Genomic DNA, 15,845 nt, shown 5'->3' with positions numbered 1-15,845 from the left:
CTTCTAATTCAATTTCTATGTTATCAGATATCTCTTTTCACTAGAATCTTGAGTGAAAAAAAGATACAAACCCAAACAGACTGTACCTTAAATCTGAAGTTGAATGCTTGGGTTTTTTTCATTCTACAGCCATGCTACAAAACACAGATAAATCAGAAATGCTATTTCCAAGCTGACATAATTTACATTTTCTATGAAAAAATGTTAAAATGTTTCATACCAACCACTAGATGGCTCAAATACCTCTTTTCATTTTCCACGCTTATGTAATTTAAGGAAATTGTCAAGTTGATACTGTGCATTCTGCTACTTACATGCACTATTTAATGCTGAGCAACATTTCAATTTTATTTTCTAAAAGAGTGTGTTATACACATTTGGTCAACAGGTAACTCAGAAGGCAAAAATGTATTTGTATGCATTTTTTGATGTATCTGGTATGAATAAACACGTTGAAGACTTTTTGGTCTTGTTTGTTTTAAGTGATCAAGGGAAAAAAATTCACCAGTGAGAAAGACTCCACCCATCTCAAGCCTTCTATCGAAACTCAAATAACTGCTTTATAGGCTCTCTGAAGCAGAAGATGGAAACACATCCCCAGCGTTCCATGTGCTCTGTTCTTGAGGCATTTCAGGCCAAGTCCATATAAAGCCTTTTTCTCCACCTTTCAAAGCTGCAGCCAGCAGGTCTCACAGAAATATATCAGCCCAGCCTACCAGTGACACTTATGTACAAATACAGGGGCACAAAAATGCACCTGTCCTGGCCAACAAGTGGCCACCCCCACACTGAGATCACAGTCATTTTAGACTTGCTCCACCAATGTGTGGCTGCCACATCTGGGTCCAGATGTTTTTCACCATTAACACGTTTATCTGCATAGTTAGACCCTGTTACAGACCCCAAATTCGTGTTTTATAAACACAGGAATTAATTTACAAGTCATGCTTGCAAATCAAAATCTGTTCAATGGGCACATCTAGAGAGTCAGAAAGCAGAAAAAGACATTAAAAACTCAAAGCAGTCTCAAAGCAGCATCCAGCCAGGTCCTTGCAATTAAAAATGAAAAGGAACAGTTTTTGCCATAGTTCCCAGCACAGCTGATTCATAAACATTCCCTAGCACTGCCTCTCTCACTTGTGCTGACACAATGATTTTTAGAGCACTACAGCCAACTGGATGCCAGGAGTGATCTGAATTATTAGTATCTAGGATTAAAAAAAAAAAGAATTTTTTAACTGGATCAGTTTCCCAGGCAAGTTCATTTGTGGACCCCCATTAACAACAGCAGTAGCACAAGTAAAATATTGGTACACAAGTAAAAGCTCTTTACGTCTACACTGCTTCCACCAAAATTTCTATCAAACCTGCAATGCCTTCTCAAACATCACTGAAACCTCTGAAGTCATATGTAAATATTTTGTCTGAGAGAAAGCAACATCTACGGGTCAGCACAAGGTGGATAAAACATCACAGCCTCCTGCCAGCCTTCTTCATGCAGGTCCTTAACCAGTGACACACACAGGCAAATGCACAGTTCTTCTTTCCATACATATAAATATCTTCAAGGTGGATGCCAATAGGATGGTGCCAGACTCTTTTCAGTGGTGCCCAGCAACAGGACAAGGAACAATGGGCATAAACTACAATAGGGGAAGTTTCACCTCAACCCAAGGAAGAACTTCTTTCTCTGGAGGGTGGCGGAGCTCTGGAATAGCTGCCCAGGGACGGTGTGGAATCTCCCTCCCTGGAAATATTCCAGACCCATCTGGACACATTCCTGTGTCACCTGCTCTGGGTGACCCTGCCTTGGCAGGGCATTGGACTGGATGATATCCAGAGGTCCCTCCAGCTCTTACTATTCTGCAGTTCTTTGTGACTCTATGGAGAAGGGCTAATGTAGGTAAAATAAAGCTTTCATTTAATTAGAAAGTTGGTATTTAGGCAGAAATCAGAGTGTATCCCACCACAGAGAAAAAAAAAGTTATACCATGTAGTTGATGAGTGGAAGCCTGAAGAAAAACTATGGAAAAAAGATGACATCCCTTATGAGAGATCAGTAACTGCTTTTCACTTGCTTGTTACTGAGAGGAATCACCAAGTTTTTGATTATATATTTGGACTGCCTCCAGCAGGGTCTGACTGCCCTGTCCTGAGCTGCCCTGGAGCCAGTGGAAGCCTGAGCCCAGCCCACATCACAGCAGGCTGCACAAGACACACGTGGGCAGGTGGCCACTGCTCCTCAGAAAACCTAACCAGGAAAACAAGGTTTTACAGTTTATGTCGCATCCTTTGGTCACAGGGTCCCTTGGCCACCTGTTCAAAGCAAAAGAACAGTTTTTGTGCTTAAATGTGTGAATATGTTTATTTCTTTACTGAAATGAGGGGAAAAAAAAAAGATGAAATTTTGATACTGTGGTGTTTAATTCTTCCTCCTGACACTACTCAATACATAGTAACAGCTCCCCAGAGAGTTTGTACCAAATAAAAAATTCCACTTAGGCCCCTGTGCACAAACAGCTCCAGGCCTTTGGGAGCTGACAGGCTCTAGCTGACATTATACGTGCTCTGGAGAAAAAGGGGAGGGTTCAAATAAAATTTGTTTAGATTTCTATAAACATGAAAAAGAGAGCTACATATCTACATGTGCTGTAAGTTCCAATTACCCACAAAAATACTAAGATCCCTGTGTTTATTGCAAATTTTTGTCTTCTTCAAGGTCTTCAAGAAGTTTTATAGTACCTGAAAAATTATCACTTTTATACATGATTTTTAAATACAGCTGTCTCTGACATGCTTACAGGACTCTGCTTCTTGAGCAACGATCACAATATTCCAAAATTTTTTACTGAGTGTGTGTCTGCATCCCAGTCGCCATGTGAAAGCAATTAAAATCTAAAAGTCATTATTCCTGTGACAAATATATTCTGTCATATGTAATATCATGGTAAATAGCTACAAAGTAATTCCTCATTTTCTTAAAGAAGATATTTTCTGAGAGTAAATACTGCCAAAATACACCTACTACTTCCAGAAGAAATCTTTCTTAATTCATAAAAACTATTTTTTCATATGACAGAAAAATTCTTACTTGAAATTAAGCAGAAATAAAAACAAATAGAAATCAAATAAAAAAATCCATACCATCTACACACTGTGAGGTTTTTTTTCCCTTTGTAAGTAGTACCTATCTCTGAAATTACTATGCTATCTTGGCCATCCTACTCATCTCCTCTTTAGGAAAGATAGTACATTTATCCTTTGCAATTTCCTAGCAGTGCTGCATTTCCACATTCCCTGCAGCTCCCCTCTGAATGAAAATTACTCTTTCAACTTCTTGGGAACACGACTGCCCCACTGAAACACTTCTGTCCTCACATTTTTTACTCATGGACCAAAACACACCTGTGTGAACAAGCTGAAGTGGGAACCTTGCTATCCTCCAAGTGGCTTTCCTGCACCATCTGTAAACAAAAGCTTCTTGACACACAGGGAAGGACAGGTACATCAAGACAAGACTACTGGAAAATTACTGAAACCCACATAGGGTAATCAATTCAACAGACATTCATTATTTCAAAACCTCCTGAATAAATACACTGTGTTACAACTACTTTGTAGGGAGTACTTACTGTCCTATGAAAATGACAAGCTGACAAAACAACATTAAGTAACTCAAATCCTCTTCACTGATGATGGAATCTATCTAGTTTTGCAAACCATGTATTTCTTTACCCATAAATAAACCAAGGTCCCTTGGCAAAAGGACTTCTGATCAACTAGTGCACCTCCAAGTTTATCACACAAACAAACAGCCAAGCAAGTGTCTAAACTGTGATTATTGCTATGGCATCTGACTTATGTGCCTTAAAATATTTCACTTGATGTCAACATCTTTATTTTTTACTTGGTACAAATATTCTCAATAATTTAAGTATTTTAAGAGGAAATAGCATTTTTCTGACATGAATCAAGTGAGCAAAGGTGTTGTGCAACACACAAAGGATTAAATTCACCTTGACAGACATTTTATACAGATGATTCATCTAACCAAATTTAATACTATCCCTACAGATTCCCCGAATGCTGTTAACAATCACAAAGCTTCTAATTTATTTCGTATGATACATGACTTTATGAAAAGCCCTCTAACGCGAAACAGAAAGCCATACTTGACACTGGATGCTTTATAACTAAACCAATGTATCCAATGCTTGCACAAAAAGAGACAATCTCTCTGGACATCACCTAGCCCAACCTTCTTCTTAAGGAAGGGACAACTAGAGCATTCCAAGGATGACATCCTGTTGGGTTTTGACTGTCTCCAAGGACACAGGCCCCACAAACCCTAGAGGCAATCTTCTTCATTGGTCAATCACCTTCACAACTAAAGAAATAAATACATTTTCATGTGTTTAATAGGAATTTTGTGTATTCTATTTGTGCCTGCTGCTTTTCCCTCTTTGACTAGGCACCACCAAGAAAATTCTGGCTGTGTTCATTTGCAAAACTTGGTTAAGACTCTCCTGAGCCTTCTCTTCTCCAGGATGAACAACCCCAGCTCTCTCAGCCTCCAGCCCCTTCATGAGAGATGTTTCATGTCCTTTACACAGCCTCATGGTCCTTCACTGGACTTGCTCCCCTATCTCCCCACTCTATTCTACTTGGGAGCTCACTGGACCCAGAACTCCAAATGCAGCTCACCAAGGCTCAGCAGAGAGGAAAGATCACCCCTCAACTTGGTGGCCATGCTGTTCTTTATGCAGCCCAGGATGTCACTGGCTGCCTTTGCTGCCTCATGGTCACCTCATGGCCCAGGACCTTTCCTGCAAAGCTGCCCCCAGCCTCCAGCCCGTGCTGGGGCACTGGGCTGTTCCTTCAGAGATAAAGAACTTGGCTCTATCAAACACCGGGGGCTGTTCAGCTCCCTGTGAACAGGAGCACAACTGTGTCATCTCTTCCCAGTCTGGTACTGTCTGTAACCCTGCTGAAGGTGCACCCTACCCTGTAACACAGGTCATTAACCCAAGGTGTTAAAGAGCACTAGTCCCACTCTCAACCCATGGCTGGCCTCCAGCTGGACTTTGTGATATGTGCTGGTTTTGGCTGGAATAGAGTTCATTTTCTTCTTAGTAGTTGGTGCAGCGCTGTGCTTTGGATTTAGGATGGGAATAATGCAAACACACAGACATTTCCAAATTACTGAGTGGTGCTTGCCCTAAGTCAAGACTTTTCCATGGCTCAGGGAGCCAGAAGGCTTGGGACAGCAGATCCAAACTGGGCACAGAGATATCCCATCCCATCCCATGGCATGTCCAGTATATAAACACAGAGGAGCTGGCCAGGAGGGGCTGATCACTGCTCAGACTGCTCTGTGCGTGGTGAGCAATTGTGTTGTTAAGTGCTTGTGTTTCTTGGGTTTTTCCTTTCTCTCTCTTTTTTGTTAAAATCATTACTACTGTTAATATTACCATTAGTATTGCTGTGTTTTAATTTGTTTCACTTTAAATAACCTGTTTTTATCTTAGCCCACATGGTTTTACCCTTTGTTTTTTTCCCCAATTCTTCTTCCTTTCCCACCAGGGGGAAAGGAGGTAGTAAGTGGCTGTGTGGTACTGAAGTTGCCATCTGGGGTTTGACCATGACAGAGGCTGACCACAATCCTCTGAACCTGGGTGAGCCAGTTTTCAATCTACCACACTGAGCACTTATCCAGTCTGTATTTCATCAGTTTGTCTGAGCATATTATAGGAGACAGTGTGGAAAGCCTTACTAAAATAAACACAAACAGTATTTGTGGCTCTCATCCCCTCTACCAAGTTACTCATTGTGTTGCAAACAGCTATCAGTTCATCAAGCATTAGTCCTTCTTCATAAATTCACGGTGATTACTTCCAGTGACTTGTCTGCACTGAATGTGCTGGAAACAGTTTCCAGGATAATTTGCTCTATCACCTTTGCAAGGATGGAGGTGAAGCTGACTGGCCTGCAGCTCCCAGGATCTTCCTTCTTGTCATTCTTAAGGGCAGGAGTGAAATTCGCTTTATTCCAGGTCATCACCATGACCTTAACAGGAAAATTGAGAGTGGTCTCACAGTGACAAAGATGAGCTCCCTCAGCACTCACTGACGTATGGCAGCAGGTCCCATGGACCTGTAGGTATTTGTTTGTCTAAATGTTCCCAAACTTGATCCTCTTTTGAGAGCAAATCTTCCTGGGTCCAGACCTGCCAACTGGTCTCAAGGACCATGAAGGTGAGTCCTACCAGTAAAGCCCAAGGTGCTAATATGAAGCACCTCCTTGGTTCCCATGTCCTTTGTCTTTGCCTTATTTAGCAGCAGACCTGCATATTCTTTCATCTTCCTTTTGCTGCTGATACACTTGCAGAAGCTCTCTGGTTACCATTCACATCCTTCACCAAATTCAAATCCATGTGGGCTTTGGCTTTCCTTATTCAATCCCTGGATGCTTGGATGATCTCTCTATTTCCCCAAAATCATCTATCCTTGCTTCTGCCTCCTGTATGCTTCCTTTTTATGCCTGAGTTTTGTCAGAAGCATATTGTTCATCCATGCAGGATTCCTCTCCTTTCTACCCAACTTCCCTCAAGTCAGGATGAACTGTTCTTGAGCTTGGAGAAAGTTATTATCAAAAACAAATGTGAGCCAAAGAAGAGAGATTCCCCCCATTATGATGTCCTGTAGGCACTTCCTTATTTTGAGGTGGGGCTAAAATATTAATCAGCACAAGCAAATTAAACACTGAGCAGGTCTTCCCAACCTCTGCTTTTCTTTGCTGAGTACTGCTCTTATTTCAAACTTATGAAAGGATTTAGCTTTCCTCTTTCCCATCTAGATATACTGACCTCACAAAAACTATTAGATCTCTTCACAAATGTTTTCAAAGTACAGAAATTAATGCTGGCTCATATGTACACACAAACATTACTGCAACATCTTTTTTGGACTATGACATCTGGACAGTTTATTGAAATGTTTTATTCTCTTTCATATGGCAAGTGAACATCACCATTTACATCAATCATCTTCAGAACAGTTTATCAAGTAGAATTAGTAGCATGGAATTTTCTGTCCTTGATTCACCATTTTTCCAACCCGTTCCAGCAAAGATAGGAATCCCACTGAGTTGACAAGTAGCCCCATTATTTCCCTGTCAGTTTCTCACTGCTGGAGAATCACTAGTGTTGGAAAAAAGCCTTACTATCATTAATTACACAGCTGCTCTACCTCAGGCACTCCACAGAAAATGGGAGTGGACAAGCTGAATATACTAAGGCATGAATGACTATAAAGAGATTCAAATACACATAAACAGACCAGCAAAAAACAAAGGAAAATAATCACAAAAATTACATGACAAAACTCTTTATCTCTTAATCTTCAACTACACATTATGCTGGGAAATAACAAAAACCCAGCTGAATCTGGAACCCTGCTTAATGGAAAAATTCAAAGGTTAATTTTTAACCAAGTCCCCTAAGAATGCTGTTGCTGCTTTTATGTTGTTTCCAGCTGAGTAACTCTTGAACCTGTTAGCTGCTTTCAAATGAGTTTTAGAGAAAGCAAGACTTCTCAAAGATGAAAAACTGGAGGAATGTCACTGAAAATGCCTCTTGGGCAGGAAAAAGAACCCCCAAGCCAAGGCCTACTTTCAGAAAGCACACAGAGCTTAATTACTCTCTCCTCTTTGGGAAAAGACACTTAGCCCAGTAGCACAGCTTTAAATCAAGCATGTGCTTTTCCTGCTCAGAGATGCCATAGGAAACAAGATGTCATTCAGGATGCTTCACTAGGAAAACCAGAGGAATTTCAGTTTGTGTGTGCTGAAGTGCGAGAAGGAAGGACAGGAGGTGTGAAAGGACAACAGACACCAGCTCGTCATTGCCCAGGCTTCATTAGCTCCAGCACAGAAACAGTTTGTTCTGTAAATTGCAAACTGAACAAAATCCTGCATTTGGAACAAAATTCAGAGTATCAGCTTTAGGAAAAAACCTCACTAGCTGTTTTGATCTTGACTTTATTTTTACATTCATCAGTAACATCTAAAGAATGAAAGTGTTTTCCAATAGCATGTTTTGGGGTATACATTTTATGTATTCTTACAAATGTATCAAAAATTTAAACAACAGTATGTCAATTTTTTAAAGGTTTGTTTTAAGAACTGAACTGCAAGATCATTGATTAACGGTTGCTAGTTAAGGATCAATCAATTATTACTGAAAATGATTGTCCAATTAAGACTGTAGTTGGTTAAGTAGTGATGGCTAATTGGTGTTCTAATTGGTGATTTGCTGTTTTATTTGTTAGAATGTACAAATACTTAAAATGGGATACAAGAGCCAAGGCAGCAGGCCCACATGACAGGCAGCTGGGGGAGCAGACTGGATGGCCAGCAGCCAAGAGCAGAGCAAAGCAGCTGGGCAGCCCACCAACCATTCCCACAGAGCATTTCAATTCCATCAAATCATCTTTTCTTAACAGAAAACTGTACCTCAGTAAATTTTCAGCCCACTCTGTGAATATATAGACTAGTGAGTTTAAGAGCCGTCAGTTTCTAAAGGCAAAACAAACCAAGAAAAATACAAACAAGCCAAATGACAGGACACTTCTTTTGCCCTTCCTATCTCTGCTTATTCTGCACTGCAGCTCTTTCCTCCTCTGATTCAGAGCTCAGGTTGCTCTCCTCCCTCACTAATCCCTCTTCTTATTACCATTGTATCACTGCTGCTGTACCTGACTTTACTTAATTACTTCTGTCAACAGTTTAATTTCTGAAAAATTAACTCCGACAAACTGCAAATGGAAACACCAAGGCTGTCCTGGACTGGGAACTGCAACATTTTTAAATCCGCTACTGTTTCTTCACTTCTGACTACTACCTCACCATACTAGGTAAGAAACCTGTCAAAGTGGGTAGATTTAAAATCTTTTCCTCTGGGGCAGTTTATTTCTCAACTCAGCTGACAGCCCGAAGGAGGAGAGACAAGAGGACAAGAAGAGGGCAAATAAACCAATGCCATCAAATGGGGATTTTCTCCTCCTCCTCTACCAATTCAACATCCTTTTGCAAATCTCAGAGAGCTCTTACTTAAAAACACCTTGCTGAGTTCCACAAATTAATTTTATGTTATAATTATTGCTCCTTGGTGTGACTGGACACCCCCTTGTGCTTGCAGGAGTCAGCAGAATCCCTTTTTAACCTGTCTACACGGCAGGCGTGGATTCACCTTCCTTCCTGTCTGTCTCCTCTGCAAACAGCTCTTGGATATGCTTTGATCGTTTACCTGAAATTTCATTCTTCTGTTCTGCTTTAGAGAGGAGGATGACTGGATTCTTGAAAAATGTCACATTGAACTATACTTATCCTTTATATAAGACCATCCTTTACAGTACAGGCTTCTGTATTGTTCTTTATTAAAGCAAATACTGTCTGGGCTTTTAACTTTTTCTTCATACTCTGGTTTTTCTGATACTAAGGCCAGTTCCCCAAGACCATGACCTGAAATGGTAGATAGAAATACTTTCAAATACTACTGTTTAAAAATATCAACATGCCATATGAAACTGAACTTGCTATCATAATTCTCCAAAATCTTTTTCTGTACTTTAAATCTGTACCATTCAACATACAAAATTTATCTTCTATTTTACAATGCAAATATTCATTTTCACTTCCAATCATTAAACCAGCCCCACATTTACAACTTTTCCATGACGCTGTCTTATATATACCAATTTATATTTATTTTCTTAGATCAAAAATGTGGGGTTTTTCTTTCCCATCTTTTCTAATATGTGATTATAGTGTAATCTGAATCTACCTTCTAATTTAGAATAACATGTTAAAAAAAATACTTCACAGTTTTCTTATACTTTCTTCTAAAGCCCAGTTGTCTATTATCAAGCAATTTCAGGACCATTTCTCAATTGCAGGTATCAAAGATGAAGTACATCACTCACAGAAAGACAGTTCCAGGCCATGAAGACAATGATGTGAGCAGCTTTATGGTCACTTAGCAGATCTCAAAATGGGAAGGCATAATCATCCTACCTGGAAATTATCAGTCTCTTTACAGTACTTTGCTTAACAAAGGAAGAAATTTGTCTCTCAAATCTACCAGAGAACAAGTACTAACACAGGAAGATTACAGGAATTAAGGGCACCTAAGTACAGCTCTGCTAGAAAGAACTCCCAACATAAAATACAAAAAATTTACTCCTTGGGAGATAAACCACAGCCACAGAATGCCTGTTGAGATAGACAGGGAACACAGCAGGCAGGCAGCCTGAAAAGGACTCTTCATGATCAACATCAGGGCAAAGAAAAAAATACTAATTCATTTTCTGGAGGGTCCAATTTGTGCTTGATGTCTTGCAGAAGCATTTAGGATAAGAAGTTTTGTGCTACTTCTCTCATTTTACCATGTTTTTAAGATTACATTTGATTCTGTTCTTAAACACATCCACTTTAAGATGCACTTTAGGCAGTCCAGGCCATATTTAATTGTTTTAGGTGGTAATTATGTAACTAATTCTACCATATTCTACTTCCCAAGTTTCTCTTAAAAATACACCATGTCTCTCAAGCACTTTTAAACCCGTTTACTATCTTCACTACATATCTGGCGTCCAACAAATACATTTCAGGCCTAAAATTCAGATTCTTTTTGGCAAACAACAACAACAAAAAAATCTCATGCTAACAATCTAAGTCCAGTCTTATTTACCTGCATTTAAGCAAAGTGGCAGTTTCTGTATCAAGGATTTTGCCCTAACTTGGCTCTATGAGATCTGTGACTTTCTTAGACACAGTCACCCCACTCTTCATTCTCTGTTTCTAGAAGCCAAATCTGCCAAAGTGCTTCAAGAGAAAATCAACACTTCTGGATTTAGCTGGGTTTGATAACCCAGACCAATGAATTGTTTTTCATCTCACACTTGACTGACACAGCACAGACAGGAAATTTTTTTCCACTTGGGACAGAGTAATCCCTTGTCCACACGGCAGATTATTTGGGACATTCTTCCTAGTGATTACAAAACTGTCGACCACCTTCTTTTCACATCCAGAACATGAGTCACCACAGAACAAACTGGTGCTTCAAGACACTGCTCCAATACCTCAGTGATTCCCTGGGCTCCAGACACGTAATGAAGTCCTAGCCCTGGCACTTGCTCCTGAGCTTCAATCACCAAAGCATCTCAAAACACACACATCTTCCAGTTTGTATGTACAGACTGTAAGACTAAGAATACACAACCAGAATTCCAGGGGAAGATTAAAAAAAATCAAGGTTCAGGAGGTTAGTTAACAGGGAACACAGAAAGATGCCACAGGCATTAGGAGCTACATGTCTATCAAAACACCAGAATTATGAAAACCACTGAACAGAAGCATGTAAAAAAATTCAAAAAATAATGAGCTCTGTTCCTTTAGAGTAATTTTTATTTTGTACTGTTTTTCCAATCAGCACTTATCAGTTTAAGACAAGTTTAAGCCTTCCTGTGACAGCACCCATCTGGGTTTGTCTTAACCTCACAAGTGACACTCATCATCTGCTTGCTTCAGTTTGCTCTTTAATGAAAGCCCAGGTCAGGAAAAATCACCAGCAAGCAGAACCTATAGGTTCTCTCTCTATAAAAGCCAGCATTGCAGCCATGGTGATCCAGGAGAGACTCCCAAGGAAATCTGTCTGACAACAATGCACAGGGAAGAAAGTTTAGGAGAGAAAAGGGTTTACATTCCTCTCACTCATCCTGAGTGAAATAAAGTTCCTTCAAGACAAGCTTTTCTTACATGATTCAGACAGACAGAGGGCTCTGTTTGCCCAGATTTTGAGATCAAAACCAGAACTGAGACAGGACTATAATGCTCCATTATGAATTAATGGATGATTTCATGAATATTGCTGTATTTTTATGGATTTCAGAGGGAGAGAAGAGATCATGTACTGAAATTCTTGACTCTTGTATAGCTTCCCAGAGTAATTCTGCTCCAGACAACACCCAATGATTGCATTTAATCAGAAAATCATCCTTCCTGTGCAAAAGGTGAAGACTATGTCAGTAAATGGAAACATAACTATGGGTTGGTGATCCTGGAGGAAAGGGACAGGCTATCATATAATTCAGAAGTAACACTGAACTTTTAAAATGCTGCTGTTGCAGTTACACATAAGTAACTTTACGCCCTTTTCTGTCATAATTTTAAGCCCCCCTAGAAAGAATACCACCCCAACCTCCAGTGATTTGTGGCTCAAAGGTTTCCAAAGCCAAACAAAAAGTCTTTGTATTTAATTGCTTTTAATGGATTTTTCTTCCCTGGATTTGTACAGCTGCTTTTTGAAACAATTAAAACTGTGAGTCTGCAGCATTCTGCAAAACTAATGTAACTTTCCAAACAACCAGTGATACAAAATCTTCTGGAAGATGCAGTAGGCATGAATTTCCTGCAGCAGCTGACAACAGAAAACATTGAAAATACCAGTAGGCCTAGTGTAAAGACATTCCCCCTTCTCTGTCACCCCTATGGGTTTCCACCCCTTACCGTTAACAAAAGTATTTCAGAATTATAATCAGATTATCATCCTCTTTACTTTCTAAACTGCAGATATGACTGAAACCCATTTCCCTTTCCACAGTGTTTACCAGGACTGGAATCAGATTTTCCAGCTTGTTTTCAAAAAAGCTCATGAAGTTCTGATTACATCATTAACATACCTGGAAACAGATCTGTGCTTGATCCCAATAATCAAGAGTCCAATAGATAAATAAATTAAATGGAACCCAGTATTCTTTGGGAGTAGAGAAAAACAAGACCTGATGTATTTTTAGAAAACATGTTAAACAGCATCAGTGTAATTATGTCTGCTAACAGAGCTTTATTGCTGTTTTTCTGATGACCCTGAGAATTCTGAAGAGTCTGTATCAATGCTTCAATAAGAAAAATACTAAGTAAAACTTAATCTAAAAATAAAGACTGAATGAGGAAAAAAGGAAAAATACCTCCATTTATTTCAGAGCACAATCATGCTCAAACACTAATTTAAACCATTTTGAACTGTCTGCCTTTTCTTCAAGGCACGAACATATTTGCCTCACACAGGCTACTCAGACTCTTTAAGGAGACCTCAAGCTCTTTGTCTCCCCGTGTTCCCACCTGCTGCCTTCCCCATCTATTTGCACTAGATCCACTCACACTTCCACCACTCCTCTCCCACCCACACCCACCACATGGAAGAGGCTGAATCTGCATCCTTCAGAAAAGGAGGAAAGGATGCAAGCTCAATACTTTAATTAGGTATATGCTTGAAAGACTGTTTAAAAAAACAGAACTGAGATGTCAGTTCCGGAGAGAGCAAATTCAAAAGCATAGAATTTGCAAAATAAAGCAATTCTTTGTTTCTAAAACTCAGCAAACATTTCCTCTTTTTAAAAAATGGACCTTAAAATGTAAAAGAACCATTTCTGAAGAAAAGCCTTTCATTCATGAGGCACTGTATCAAGTTATAGATCAAACATGAATCTACAAACTAGAAATATGAAAACCAGATTGATGGGTTTTGTTTTAACCTTTTCCATGCAAGGAATGAGCAATCATACAGAGCACCAAGTCACTGTGCCATTACTGTGGCTTCTGCATACAACAGGCTTTTGAAAAAGCATCACAAGAATTTCCAAAATAATTGTTTCTATTTAGAAAAATAGACATTTGGTCACTTGATGTTATCAACATTCAAGTATTACTCCTGCGTGCTGGAGAAGCATGGCCTGCTCGAGTCAGAATGCTCTGCCCAACTAAGAACGCCTCTCTCCGAGCATTCCGAACTGATGAGTTCCTCCACTGCCACACTTCAGCACATCCAATATTTCAGCATCCTGAATCCTCATGCCAGGGACTGAAGAAGGGAAGCATGTTATTAATCTAAATACTAGCACATGAATGATGACAGTTTTTATTCTGCACAAAGGCAACTTCTGCAGCAGGAGAATTCAACATGAATAAAAAGCTTTTCTGAAGAGACTTTTCCATCAATCTTGATGATACTTGCATTATTTCCACCCAGAGTGTTTGGGCTTCCAGACAGAAATCACACATACAAAGGGACAAGAGGAGTATTCCTGCTGAATTTCCAGGATGAAGCCCCCATTAGAAAACATAATGAACATTGTCTGGAAACAAATGTCATTTCCAGGCTGAGGGGAGAGTGCTCCAGCTGAGATTCTGTCTTGCCTCCTCCTGACCCCAGCAAACTTCTCTCCAAAGCACATTATTTCCTCTTTTAACATTTTCAGTATACTTCAAATTTTCAAACTATATTCATATTTATATTTCAGATTTTTCAAACTTCGGGGTTCTTATGAATCGATTGATTAAAAGGGATGAGTAGCGTAATGAATGAACGCATGCTAAAAAAAAATCAGAACTGCAGACATTGAAATAATATCTTTTTTCTAATTTAGGGAAAATGCAAAACATTTCTTATCACAGAGCAACACGAGTACTTCATAAAATCATCTAAAGCTTGTTGAGACCCAAACAAGTGCATGGGGTTTATGTGCAGAGGGAGATTTCTTTGTTTTGTGTGGTGACAGTTCATACAAAGAGACATTGAAAAATGCTAATTTATCAAATTTATCATGAGGTCAAAGACAACATGCCAAAATGTATTAATTTAATTTGCCAGTCATTTTCTTTTTAAGACTTTACACCTCATCTTGATACCTTTCAAGGAAAGGGAAGACACCCTCCTGTCAAAATTTCATTGCATAACTCATCTAGTAAGAGTTAATTATTATATCCTTGTAAAATTTTCCTGTACACAAAATTGGACATGCTGCGTTATTTGTCTTCATTAACAATTATCGTATTTTGATGGGACTACACTACTCTGTGTTTTAGCTGACAGAGGGACCTAATTTCAGACACACACATTCCCCATATTCCCCCAGAATACACAAAACCCTAATCTATGACTCTTAAGATTCATTACTACTTAAGAAATATCTGGATAAATGTATGTTCTTTTCTAAACCAGAAATCAGTTGTGCTTTCCTCTAATTAAACAGCATGAATTTTCTTCCTAATATTTCTTGCTGACATTAATTTAACAACACATTTCATTAAAAAAAAGATACTTCTTTCAACCTGTTTGCTTTACTGACTTTCAAAAAATTACATTTATTTTTAGCATGCAATACTAAAACATGTTTTTCTTAAACCCAAATACAGCTATTAATTTGCTCTATTTTTTGTGCATTTCATAGACAATCAAGTATTATTGGCAACACAATCTCATTACCTTTCCAACATTCCAGCATTTCTCGTTATTTATTAATAAACTTCTCTGAAGTATTTTGAAGGCATACACCTTTTACAATTAAGAGACAGAACCCCAGTCTTGATAAACACAGTTTGCATTTTCAAATGCCAATTTTTTCACATCACAGATTAACCACAGTAACTGATCACAGCTATGGGATTGCTGACATAACCCCATTTACAGTGTTACCAAAGCTACCAAGCATTTCAATAGAGAAAAGACATAGTAAGGTGCACAATTCACAAATTCAGCCCTTCATTTAGCAGTCTTCATACTCCAGATTTCTCCTGGGTCTTGTTCTTTTAACAACTTTTGTATCTTTTCCAGTATCTTCTTAAATGCAATTTCCACCCACCGTGACATACTAAGGGGACAAGCTGATGATCTAAACATATTAATAATCTTTTAAAATCTGTTACTATGAGGATGCTGTATCTGCTGTATTTCGTTTTTCCCACTCTTTTTGTTTTGCCAGTATACCTCAGGATCAAAGTGAAATTTT

At 39.0% G+C, this 15,845-nt stretch overlaps 1 protein-coding gene across 15 annotated transcripts in view; it reads right to left on the bottom strand.

Moving 5' to 3' along the window:
• The window catches only part of KDM6A (lysine demethylase 6A), a 151,203-nt gene that overhangs the window by 81,332 nt on the left and 54,026 nt on the right, over positions 1 to 15,845 (bottom strand). The gene's annotated exons all lie outside the window — the stretch shown is intronic.

This window comes from Sturnus vulgaris, chromosome 2 (assembly GCF_052056855.1).
Source record: "Sturnus vulgaris isolate bStuVul1 chromosome 2, bStuVul1.hap1, whole genome shotgun sequence".
In the NCBI taxonomy this organism is placed as follows: domain Eukaryota; kingdom Metazoa; phylum Chordata; class Aves; order Passeriformes; family Sturnidae; genus Sturnus; species Sturnus vulgaris.
Note: the sequence above shows the minus strand (reverse complement) of the source record. Positions and strands in the feature narration are given on the sequence as shown.